A 12,656-nucleotide genomic window follows, 5' to 3' on the forward strand; every position below is an offset into this window, starting at 1 on the left:
AAAAAAGTATTCTCAGCCTCATAAAATGTTGTTGCTTTTGATAAAAGCATCATTTTCACTTTGAATTTCTAGGTATTTAATTGCCTCTGGACTGTTTTCATTACTAAATCTTCATAATTCTTTTAAGTGATTTCCCAGCACCTTGTATGGTATGTAAAACAGATATAACTCAAACCTTAAAAAGCTGCATACAAAACTGCCTTTGTCATCCACATATCTCTGACAGGGAAAGCACTACATAAAACTTAAAGAATATATCAAAAAGATGAATGAAAATGTTAACACCATGTCAGATAGCAAAGTCACAGAACGAACAAAGAGTGACTACCACTAAGTTTATAAGCTGACACCACAATACAACTCTAGGCTACTAACTTCCACAATTAATGTAATACACACTGCAACCTCTTTCTGAACTAAAATCTATGTCAGTTACTTGTTCAAGTTAATTGCCTTTACAAATTCAGAATCAGGTACGACAGTAGACAGTTATAGCAGATACTCAAAATGATGACAGTTCTCATTTTGTGTAATGCGTGTGGGAAATGATATGGTTGCCAGTGTATTCGTAACAACTAATTTTAGAATATGTGAAACAAGTAATTTCATTACAGCTATTTTAAAACCATCTTGTAGCATTAAAAAGTGAACACTGGAATACAGTAAACATGTTAAAAAGATTAATAAGTTTTAAAAGATGCTTGATATATAAACTGCTTACTGGAAAAGAAGCAGTGCAAGATCACAAAAAACTCTTAAAAAAAATCAATTTATTTTTGGATTTCAAGCCACAGAATATCAGTCTTGACAAGCAAACCACTTTATTACAAGTCTAGTGCATTGATTTACACCATGATCCTAGCAGGAGAGACTTCCCAGACACTCCCATATTCCTTCACTTAAAAGACATAGGGGATTATTTTGTGATTCGCAATCAAGTTTTTCTTTATTTAATTCTGCGTTTACCTGATTATTCATTCTGATTGTAAGTAACAGCTAAGTCATTCAACCTCTTTGTTTCATTAGGGTAGGTTTTGACAATTGCTAAGCAGTTGTTACGTACTTTAAAACAAACAAATCTTTGAAGCAGTAGTTTAGGCACAGAAATTATGAGAGAGATGCCAGTCAGAAGTCGGTGATCTTTTCCTAAATCAAGTTTCTTGTAGAGTTTGCAGAATCTTTAGATTTTGGACATTAAATGACTCCTTTAAAGTTCATTCAGAAGATTAGTATCAAATTGCCACAAAATCATGAGGTAAATGATACATAAATTCAATGCAGTTCCAGGGGAAACGCTTTAGATCTCTTTATCCATTATCACTACCTTTGATGCTTATTCAGTACGAGCTAATCTGCATCACAACAGAAGCAGCCTCCCATAATTGATGAGAGGTGTTCATTTACTGATCACCTTGAGAGTTCTGCTAGCACTAAGCTACTGGACAGCAGGCAGGCAGCCTTTACATGTGTGCGCTTCCTTTGGTGCCCTGGAATTTCATCTGACCTACACAGGCTTTTGCGTCCAAAAGAATAAATTTAATTTCTAATGAAAATAAGGCTTTCATACAGGATCAGAGAATAAAATAGGAAGGTTAATAATGTGCCCTTGACAAAAACGTACATCTTGTGACTTCCTTTGTTTGGAATTCATTAAGTATTCATTTTCGCAGGTTTCCCACAGGTTGTGACTAAGTATTGCATTTCCCCTCTCAATAAGGCTGCAAACTTGGGATTTTCATGGCCTGTACACAGGCACAGATGTTTTGTACTTATTAGCATTTTCTTTGTTAGCATCCAAGAAATCTTTTTCCCCTCCCTTTTTAGACTATTTCTCTCCCTTCTGTTGATTTTGTTGGGACAGAAACAACGTCTTACTTGTAGGAATAATTCCTACTTATAAGGGAATTTCAAAGAGTATTTTAACTTACCATTAAAGCAGAACAAACCCAAAGCCCGTCAGAATAAATTAAGATGCCATAACCAACAAATAATCATGTCATCTTTGTCCCCTAACTTTGATACAAACCCATCATGTTTCTAACACACCCACTTTATCATACCTGAATTTGATTTTGAACAACAGCTGACTCACATTTCTCTTGCATAAGAATAACTATTTATTTTCAGTTGAGTTTGCACAAATATGGCTCCCAACAACTTAGAAAACAGTTCTCCACCTCACTGTGATGTGAAGGGATTCTGAGGCAGTAACCAGACATGCTATCATGGCACAAGCTAAGGTTGTGCTTGTGGTGCCCAGGGCACATGCCTTGGCTAGACCTTACCGCCTCTTTGTGCTGCTAGCGTAACTATATGTATAGTCACTCCCTAACCCAGTTCTGTCAAAATGATCTCGTTAACCTAAACACTTTTAATAGGAAAGTGTCTTATAAACCAAATTATTTTGACAGAGCTGGGTTAGGCCATTGCTCCAGCAATCTCAATTTAAGAGGTTCTTACAGAGCCACCCCTAACATGCTAGCTGCTTGTTTCCAGTCATCCTTTGCCATTTTCTATTTCTTCTACATTGCAGTTCATGGTCCTCTCAGTTGTGCTATCTGCCAGACCACACAGGAAGCCAGATCAGCGAAATGATGAGAGTCAAAAAAAAAAAAAAAAAAAGTTACAACAAAGCCCCATTTCAAGAAGTCTTTTCCTTTAAGTTTATAACCCAGATCATTTCATGGATCTAGTTTACAGCCTGGCTGCGCAAGCAGTTGCATCAGCACAACTGAAGAGCCCATAAACTACGGGACAATGACAAAGTTTTGGTAACAGCTGTGCTTCCTAACAGCATATGAAGCTTGCCTAAACACTTTAGAGAGCAGTGAGACAAACAGTTGAATCAACAAAACTGAGTAGAAGGCAACTTCTGGAAAAGGGAGGGAACAAGAATCTGGGGACGGAGAAACGACTTAAAACTCTGACAGACTTCTAGCAGATACTCATGGCAGTCAGACATATTTAGGGGCAGAAACCTCTCCCAACAACTTCAGCACAGCCAGATGTGCTGTTCTGTTGGCCTCTGTCAGGAGGGGAGCTCCTGGTGGTTCTGCCTGTAGGCAGCACAGGTGCACAGCCAAGAAGGACTGAAAGCAGCAGAGAGCCAGCTGCCAGACTCTGGGCCATGCATGTTCTAGGCATGGCCCCAAATCATAATTATACTTTGTAGCTGCTCTAAATTTCACCAGCTCACAGTGATTTTAAGAGACTGTTATGTCACCTGGAGTTAAACGTAACACACAAAAGCATTATTCACACATCCTTTCCCTTGGTCAAGCACCTGAAATTTCAAAGGAATGAAAATGAGATCGGAAATACTAAGCTAACTCCATGCTACAGTTCAGGGTGACATACACTTGAACTGCATTTTGTGTTGTCAGAAATGTGCAGGACAGAATCCTACCAATCAGTGCCAATCAAATGTCCACGGTTATTTTTAAGTATCATGTGGCAATTTGCATACGGTCACTCAGAAAATCAAACGCAGTTATCCAAAGAATTACTTATTTCAGCAACAATAGTAACAGACTATATCTCTCTCTTTTGGTCTTAGAGGCTGTCTTACATGCAGAGGCACATACACACAGAGGAATTCACTGTGCAAAGACACACCACCTCATTTTCTAGGCTTAGTCATGCATTGTTGCACTTTACGGTTAAAGACGTTTGAACATTTCTTCGGGTTATTAGGTGAGTTTTTATTCTTCTGCCAAATGTTTAGGCAATGTTCTAAGCTGTGGTCCTCAGTCCTTACACCTGACAACACATATGCTTGCACCAAAGCTATACAAACACAAATGTACACAAGCAAGTGCAGAAATGCAATGGAATTTATTATTAGTTGATAAGTAGTAAAATTGGATTTCTGCAGTTTTAGGGGCACATTTCAGAGACAGAGAATTAAGTTCTTGGTTTCCTTACTTTTCTCCCTTAATTAGAAAACACCATGAGCAGTGTTCTAGAGAGGAAGCTGCACAACTTGACTAATGCTTTGAGATAATGAGGAAGTGCTAAATACATCACATTGAAATATATCTCCTTCAGATAAATAATAATTTTATAACTCATTGTATATTATTCTTTGATTGCTTAACATGATACTTTATCATAGCTAAACCTTATTTATATTTTGTCAAATATTTACTTTAAGGAATTTCACCTTTTTATTAAAGAGTGCTTAACTTCTATTGGAATCAACAGAATTTCTTATCGGGAATAATTTTTTTTTGTATGCTTTGATATTAGAATCCACGTGGGCCAACCTTAAAGCTGCTAAGGCTCTGATATTTTGGATGTACATCTTCAGGTCTGTGCAGAAGTGCTCATAATTTTACAGGACCAGAATGCATTTAGATTAAAATAACAAAACAAAACACACACCTTCTGCTGCTACAATTCGAACTACTATTCTAGTACATTTATTTTAGTACTTGCATTGTGTAGAGCTCAGGAATTCCAGTCATGAATCCAACTGTGCAAAACACTGTGCAGACAGAGGACAAAGAGGCACTAAGTGCTCCACAGAGTTTGCAACTGAAGTAATATGACTAGTCTGATTGCTTTTCCGCATCAATGATATGAGTTTCTATAATGTTTCAGGTAGATGTGTCTCTGTCTGATTTTTAAATGGCAGATGAAACCAGAAGAACAAGCATTAAAGTGACAATATAGCTATTTTAGGTCTACTATAGAACAAAAGGTATTTGTGAACTTGCCGTTTGTTTTCTTAGAAAAATAAGAAAAAGGAAAAGACTTCTCTTTGGGTGTATGGGAGCAGATACCCTATTGATCTGTGTCAGAACATTGGTTCACCTCACACCATCATGCTGAGAATCTCACAGTGCTTACTCAAAACAGAGAGATGAAAGTCAAAATCGGTTTGAACAACCATGGTGGTCCAGAAATTTAAATGTATCAAAAATAGTCATATCTTCATTGTTTTCATTCTGTAATAAGATGAAGAAATAGAGACATTTTTATCTACTGATTAAAGTGATTTTCCTTGACTAAAATAGAACTGAGTTACGTATAGATTTAATAGCTTCAGCTCATGCCAGCCTCATCTCTCAAATGAATGCTCATTTTTATGAGTGTGTATTACATAATGTGAAGACCTACAACACTTTCAAAGGAGAGGGGGAAAAAGGCAAATTGTGCACAACATGAAGACAGCTCATAAAAAGGCAAACAGATTGGCCTGTGACTGAGAATTAGGTGTTAACCATGCTCTGCCTAGGGCATCGTTTATCATGAGAGTTTCAGCAGCTGGGATGTGCTTATCCTGTACTTGCTGAAAAATGTTTAAATATTAATGGAGGACATAAATATCTTGCTTTCTAAGCTTCCTATCCAGATTTTTTCTTTATATATAGATTGAAGCTTTCAGTTTCACTGGTTTACTTTAAAGAATGTCAGATATTCTCTACATAATTAAGCAAAATACAGTAATTAAGGAAAAGCCCGCAAGTTTTCCTGACAAGTAATCTGATCAAACTAAAAATATAAAATCATGACTGCTCCTCATGATTTAGTGAAACTATACAAACTCGGCAGCCGTGTATGCAAATGTGTGCATAGATTAAAAAAAGTTAAAAAAGGAAAAGCATGATCATACCTGGACTTAACAACAAACAGCACTGCTTCACTGAGCCTGCTCAAACCTGTTCGATAAAAAATCCAAAGGAAGATGTGAAGCTATTTAATTTTGCATCAGCTTCAATTAATTGTATGTGAAGAACAACAATGGCCTTGCAACATGAAACTTTTTTTTTTTTTTTCGCAGCTATGGTTCAGTTCTTTGTGGTTATGTTTGTTTGGGTTGTAGTTGTTTCTTTTAAAACTGACTTTTAGAGAAGCATAAAAACTAAAGTTTGTGTAATACAGACACCAGCAGAAAATTTTAGTGGCCTTAAGCAGTAAGTTCTGATGGTTTGTTCTTAAAATGCAAATATGGTTGCTATATTCCATCCTTAAATGGATTCACACCCAAAGTGTTGGCTCAGTTGCAAAGTGAAATTAACAAATAATATTACCTCAATGTGTAAGGTCCATTTGCTTGTCATTTAGGGACTTTAATTATCTTACATATGTATATGATCACCAAAATTATATATAATAATGATAAAGACTTGTATATGATTACAGCAATCTGCGACAGCAAAGGAAGTGGATTTAAATGGATATATGCATTCATCAAACTAGGCCAAGAATTATTTTCTAAGATACTTCAAGTGAACATGTAATAAATTAGAATGTTGAAGCTGTGAACTTATGACTGCCAAGACTCACTGCTTTTGGGATATTTTGAACTCCCACAGTTAGCTGCAAAGACCTGAGTAAGATACACTGAGAACAAAACACCCTTCTGGGCTGGTCTATAACTTAGACACCACAGGGTTCAGTAGACAGTTCTCATGGATCATTTTGCTTCTTCGGATCTAAGACGGGTTCACATTACTAATTCAAAGTCCAAGCCAAAGTGCTGATCATCCTCAATTTCAAATGATTTTCACAAGACATATCATGCTCAATGCCTTGGAGAATCGATTCTACATGAATTATCGTTGCAACTCATGGATAAAGGTTACTCTCATGGCTGGAAAGTAGAAATCACTCTGTTGCCTGGAGTCAAGCATTTTAAATTCTATTGCTACTAAACTGGTTCGGAAGTTATCTTTCCATTTCTGCTTGAGCATAATACTTCAGATCCCAATGTTTTTGAGGGAGAAAACTGTATTTACATAGTCAAAATGCCACTGTGTTGGTGTTATTTTTTTGGCTGACAAAACGAGAAACATGCTGAGCAGATTCCAGAACAAAATAAACATGGGGTATATCTGAGGGAGGGACAAAAGGTGTATGTATCAGTTGAAATCTTAGACTGAACTGGACTTGACTTTGTTCTATTTCTATCTACTGCTCAAACAGTTATATTCAGACAGCTATGAAGTAAGCTACCTTTTCTATGGCAACAACACTAAGAAAAATGTTGAGTTTCATCATCTAATTTAATCCTATTGATGTGATTTTATGGTAGCGATGATGCTTAAAAAGCATTCCAAACTCAAAATGCTATATCACTTCCCTCCCACTGAAAGAATTTTGTTTGAATTATTTTAAACTTATAGTTGAAAGATGCCTCTATGATTTTCAGGCATGCAGATGTAAGTCAGGTGTATACAGTAAACATAAAATTGCCATGATCAATAACTCAAAGGTCAGACTCTAATGACATCATCAAGGAAAACAATACAAAAGGAATGTTCTTAGATATACAGTATCTTAATGGTTTTTCAATACATGATGAAAATACCTGTTTATACTATGTGGCATTGACAGCAGCTTTCTGTTACATAGTATTCATAATCATCGCTTGGAGATGTGCAACACCAAGAGATTACAGCATGCACTCACATCTCTTTCGTGTTCAGAAATTTTTTTCTCCATGAATGTCTCTCAACTTTCGAATATGAAATTATCTGTATCAAGGGTCAAGTGGGTAGGTTCCAGGCCCCTCATTTCAGTAAGTGGCTGAAAAAGTCCCAGCTAAATTCTGTAGGTCACTTAGGTCTTCCGAAACGAACATTTTCAAAGACAGAATCTGCAACTGCATTTTAAGGAACAGAGAAAAAATGCAGAGAGCATTTCAAGGAGTAACAGACCTAAATATCCATCTACAGTTGACTGTGTTTTTACCTGTAATAGTCCTATATAGTGAACAATAGATTTAAATATAATTTTTTCCTAACAAAGAAGATCGCAGCATATGTTAACAGTGATGCAAATGTCCAGTGATCAGTTAAGGGATTAATTTTTTAAAGGTGCAATATTATCAGAAAACATTTAAAGAATACAGTTGACAAAGAAAGTAAATTTAAATCTGATTGTGGGACTACTTTCCCATTTACCGCTTTATTTTGTACTTCAGCAGCAGGTGCTGTTGTGAACAAGCAAGTTATACTGAAGAATCACAAGGTGACTGTCTAAGGAGGATTTCATCTCTCACAAAGACATAGGCTTCTTTTTAAATGAAAGGTATGAAGTGAATGGATGTCCTATACAGAGGTACTTAGCAAAACAGAAGTATTTGCTAAGCAGACACACATTTCTATTGATTTCTTTACAATATTGCAAACATAACTAAAAGTTACTCTCTTGGGTAGCTGTCTGCTCATTTAAAAAAAATTGCTCACCTGCATACTCTAAGAACCAACTTTCAAGAAATACTTCAATTTCTGAGTATAGTGAAGGCCCTCTGCTTACAGCCAGGCATGCAAATAGAAATTCTTTGCAGCCAGAATTCAAGTTTTTCAAGGAGGGAGAGCTAATAAACAGCAAACCTAGGAGAATGTTAGCAGAATGCTGCGCTCAACGTGCACGCAGTGAGGTAGAACAATAAGGTTGAGTGGATGAAATCCTTAGACTAGAATATAACATCATAATCAGTTCCCTTCCTAGGGTTTTCTTGTCACAAATATTCAGACTGTTAGGCTGAGAGGTGACACTACAGGGAGCCTTTGGTTTTTGATATTATTACATTTTATGGGTGTGAAATTTGATAATTTCGCAAGTACGTAAAACACTAACTCCTAGCTGCTTAATCATTTTATATAAGGCAGATAAAATGCATGCTAGGGTAATTTTTCCAACTCCCAAATGTATTTATTTATTTATATTTACTGAGAAACCTATTATGAAATCTCCTCTTGTCCTTACCAGTCTGGTATTGAACAGAGATGAGGTATACCACTCATACATAAGTATTGCATACTTCTCTTCATCCTTACTGTGCAGGAACTCTTCAAGAATTTACGAGATAAGGAGTGAACTTAAGAGAATTCTTTATCTATAGCCATGGTAGTTACCAGCTCTGTTCTTTTATTGAAACTGAAAGGAGCAGCTGTTAGCTTCCCTTTTATTAAGCACTAATGCAGTAGATTCAAAACAATAAACAGTTAATGCTATTTGATTTCTTACACTCAGCTGCCCCCCCAAAAAAACATCTGTCTGCAATACTCAGAGACAAATAGCTAGACATTTAAGTGATCAATTGGTTGCCTAAAAGCATTAGCTTTTATGAAAACTGTATGAATATTTATTCCTACATTCAGAGGAAAGAAAGACAGAAACATTTGCATGAAACAGAGAGTGTGTGTTTGTGCCTGTCTGAAAGAGAGCAAGAGGGAGAGAGAAGTGAGTGCGTGGAGTTTGATACCTGTTGGCAACACAAGCAGGTCTGTGCAGTGCCGTTATGTGCCAGGTTGGATAGATTCCACTCTATTTAGTCTGGTCCCAAACATAAACTGTTTGAATTGAGACAGATTCCAGGCACGACTGAACAGCAATGAACCACAAAGGAATTCCTGCCTATGTTAAGTGGTGTCACCTTCATGGCGGTAGGCACTGTCTGAATAAGGATCTGAGTTAATCTCTTCTATAATATCCACAGAGAAACTGCCATTGGTTTTCCGTGCTGAAGCTTTGCAGCACTATACCCTGATCCAGCAACTCCCAGATTCCCCAGCCAAGCACTGAATACAGGTCTGATGCTGTCTAGCAGGGATATTGTCTGACAGATCCACTCTCCCAGCTGGGATGCTGCCACCCAGCAGATACTGTAGCCAAACAGAATCTAAGGATGCATTACTCCTCTGCCTTGCTCAAAGAGAAGATGAAGCATTTAGTGGAACTGTCAGTTTCAGGGGTTGATAGATGCCTGCATCTCTTCTCTAAGAGCCTTGGTAGTGATGCAACTAACGAGCTGCTGGAGATAAGGGGCTTTCTCCCACTCCAAAGTTTCAGCTGGCTGCATAATCTGTTTAGTCAACCAAAGAAAGGGAAGGAAAACAACTTGTGGGACAGAGATGACTCTTGGCTAGTTAGAGCTGAAGATTCATTTCCCTCTCAGCTTTTAGGATGAGAAGCAGTGTTTCTGAGACAGTTTCCTTTCTGAAAGTAGGAAAGGAAGGTGTCATACTGTTCCTATTTATTTATTTATTTGAGGGGTGCAAAGCTTTGAGGGAAAGACAGCAGCGATAAATCATGGGGATTTCCCCCCTTTCGACTCTTCCAACCTCCTCCTTCCTCATTTACATATCTAGCTAGTGGGTGATTTTCATTCTCAGCACGAAAACTGCAATTTCAATGCATGAATGCAACCCTGCATCTATTCAACACAGTGAAATAGCCCAAAGATTTATTGTACTAAATAAGAAACCAAGGAGAAGAAACAGGGTCTCTAGCCTTAGAAGCAAACCTCTGTGATACAAAGTCTTCTCGATCCTTTAATAGTGGGAAAAAAATAAAAATAAAAAAAATAAAAAAAGAGGAGAAATAGCCACACATCACCATTCCTCCTCCTGGTGGATGGGGGTGGGGGGGGGAGGCAGGGGGGAAATGGAACAAATCCCAACTAGAATCTTATGACATTTTCACGATCAGGAATTTCCAAAGATCTGAGTTAATGAGTCACTCCGGCTCAGCCCAGGATCTCACCTCCTAACGAGGAAGGCACTCGCAGAGTGCACCTTGCAGGGACACAGACAGGCACTAAGTCAAAAAGAAATCTACGGAGAGACAGCCCTCTGCCAGCCAGACATAAATAATACTAATAAAATTAATACTCACTCTTTCAAGGACCAAGGAAACAGCCTGCTGGCAGCCTCTTCACACGCAGATTGAAAGGGTGAGGTAAAACAACCATTCACCAGTCCCTGTGAACAGGCAGGATTCTCCCGATTTTCTTCTCATGCTTTTTGATGCTGGAGATGCTGGTTATTTCTCTTCTCCGGTTTCTGCGCCTGCATGCTCAAGTGCAGTTATTAATTTCTCCCTTTGCACAAGTCAGCGGCAGCAGCGCGGCTCCGGGAAAGCGGGGATATTCCACATAAATCCACTAATTCCGGGTCTGAGCGCTCCAACGTGCCTGCCTGCCAAATGTAACTGTGAAGTGATGTGGAAAAGTGAGCTGGGAGCCTCCCCTGACAGCTCTTATTGGGCTGATCTCGGAGGCAGGTCTAGCGCTTGGAAATTCATGTAAGCAGTTTTGGGCGGATTTTTGTTTTCTTGATTGTTTTTTTTCTTTCTTTCTTTCGTTGTTTTTTTTTTTTTCTCTTTTTTTTTTTTCTTTTTCCTCCCCTTCTCCTTCGCACCCCCCTACCCAGCCATTAAGGCGGTAAGCGCACAACTTTTCCTCACGCCGCCGAGCCTCGCGCTGCTCGGGAGCGCGCTCACCGCGCGCCCGGGCATCTCCCCCAAGCAGGGCGGGAAGGCGGGCAGCAGGCGGCACCCGGCGGCAGGGAAGCGGGGGGGGGGGGGGGGAAGGAGGAGGGATGCTCGCCGGGGCCACCGGGGTGGAGCCCACCGGGACCGGTGCGACCGAGCAGCACGGCGGAGCCGGGACGTGAGCGGAGCGCCGGGAGGGAGCACGAGCCGCGGTAAACGCCGGGGGCTGGGGGAGGGGGCGGGATGGAGCCCCCGGAGCTGAAGTACGGGAAGGCGGAGGGGAAAGGACGCAGGGAGAGGGCTACGGAAGGGCGAGAAGCAAGGGGGAGCGGCGGGGTGGGATGGGAGGCAGTTGTTCATCTCCTCGCCAGAGCCTGCGAGAGAGACAGGCGGACACTCTGGGGACGGGGAGGGCGGTATTTAAAGACCTTCTCCAAACAAACCCCGGAGAACTGCAAGGCATTTCAATTCTCTCCTGTACTGCTTGCAAGCCAGGGGTGGCAATGAAACGTTTCAGCAGGAGCTTGAAGCCGCATCAAAGCAGAACGCATTCAACACGTCCCCCAACGGAAAGAGCTGAAGGGCAGCCCCAGTGCAGACAGGTGGACACCATCACCCCACTTCCACCTCCTGTGATGGAGAGGACCCACTGTGGGAAGTGCTCAAACGTGGTTAAGGGACAGCAAGCAGCAAGTATGCTCAGTGCTGGGTGACTGCAAAGGGGCAAAGGTGCTCAGGGTGGCACCAGACAGAGCTGAGGAACCACGCCAGGCAGCAGCAGTGACCCCTGTGCCCACCTTCTTTTGAGCTTAAGAGTCCTCTTCCTTTTTATGGTGCCTGCACAAGCTATTAGCAGATGAAGTGCTTTATGTATTATCGTTACATACACCATGAGTCTACTGTTGACACCACCTCTTTTTTTCTTCCCACATTTGATGTTTACTAATAAGAGAAGGGCTCAGTAGTGTGCTAAAGCAGAAGGAGTAGACACAGTCAGGTATAAACTGACTTAAATGATTCAGCACTCAACTACTACCATCACAGTAGCTGAAGTACACTCACCTCCCTCATCACTTTACACCTTTCCCTGACCAGACGCATTTTCTTGTGTTTACGACAATCACTGAGTGTGGTTTTGCCTTACTCAAGCTGGTTTGTTGTGCACCTGAAGTGTACTCATCTTCAACTCATGCAACTGAAAAATCTTATAACATGTGAAGATGCACCAAGGCCTACTGAAAGTGAACCTTAATATTCATCTATATAATAATACAGTATAAATCAGTTTCCTTACGGTTCATCTTACTTATCATGCTGACACTATATGTACTTTCACGTGAGACTAAACAGCAGAAGCACTTGTATCTGGAGCTCCTTTATGTGCTTTTTCTAATAAAAAAAAATCCTAGTTAGTTGTTGCAGATAACAGG

General features: G+C 39.8%; 1 protein-coding gene across 1 annotated transcript in view; it reads right to left on the minus strand.

Moving 5' to 3' along the window:
• The window catches only part of CDH8 (cadherin 8), a 135,775-nt gene extending 124,712 nt beyond the window's left edge, over positions 1-11,063 (minus strand). Inside the window, exon 1 of the mRNA XM_065733133.1 lies at positions 10,630-11,063. The gene's annotated coding sequence lies outside the window, so the exon portion shown is untranslated. The remainder of the gene's footprint in view (positions 1-10,629) is intronic.
• Positions 11,064-12,656: the final 1,593 nt, after the last annotated feature.

Source organism: Cyrtonyx montezumae, unplaced genomic scaffold (genome assembly GCF_038088225.1).
Source record: "Cyrtonyx montezumae isolate F1298 unplaced genomic scaffold, pur_monq_1.0 scaffold_17, whole genome shotgun sequence".
NCBI classification, from domain to species: domain Eukaryota; kingdom Metazoa; phylum Chordata; class Aves; order Galliformes; family Odontophoridae; genus Cyrtonyx; species Cyrtonyx montezumae.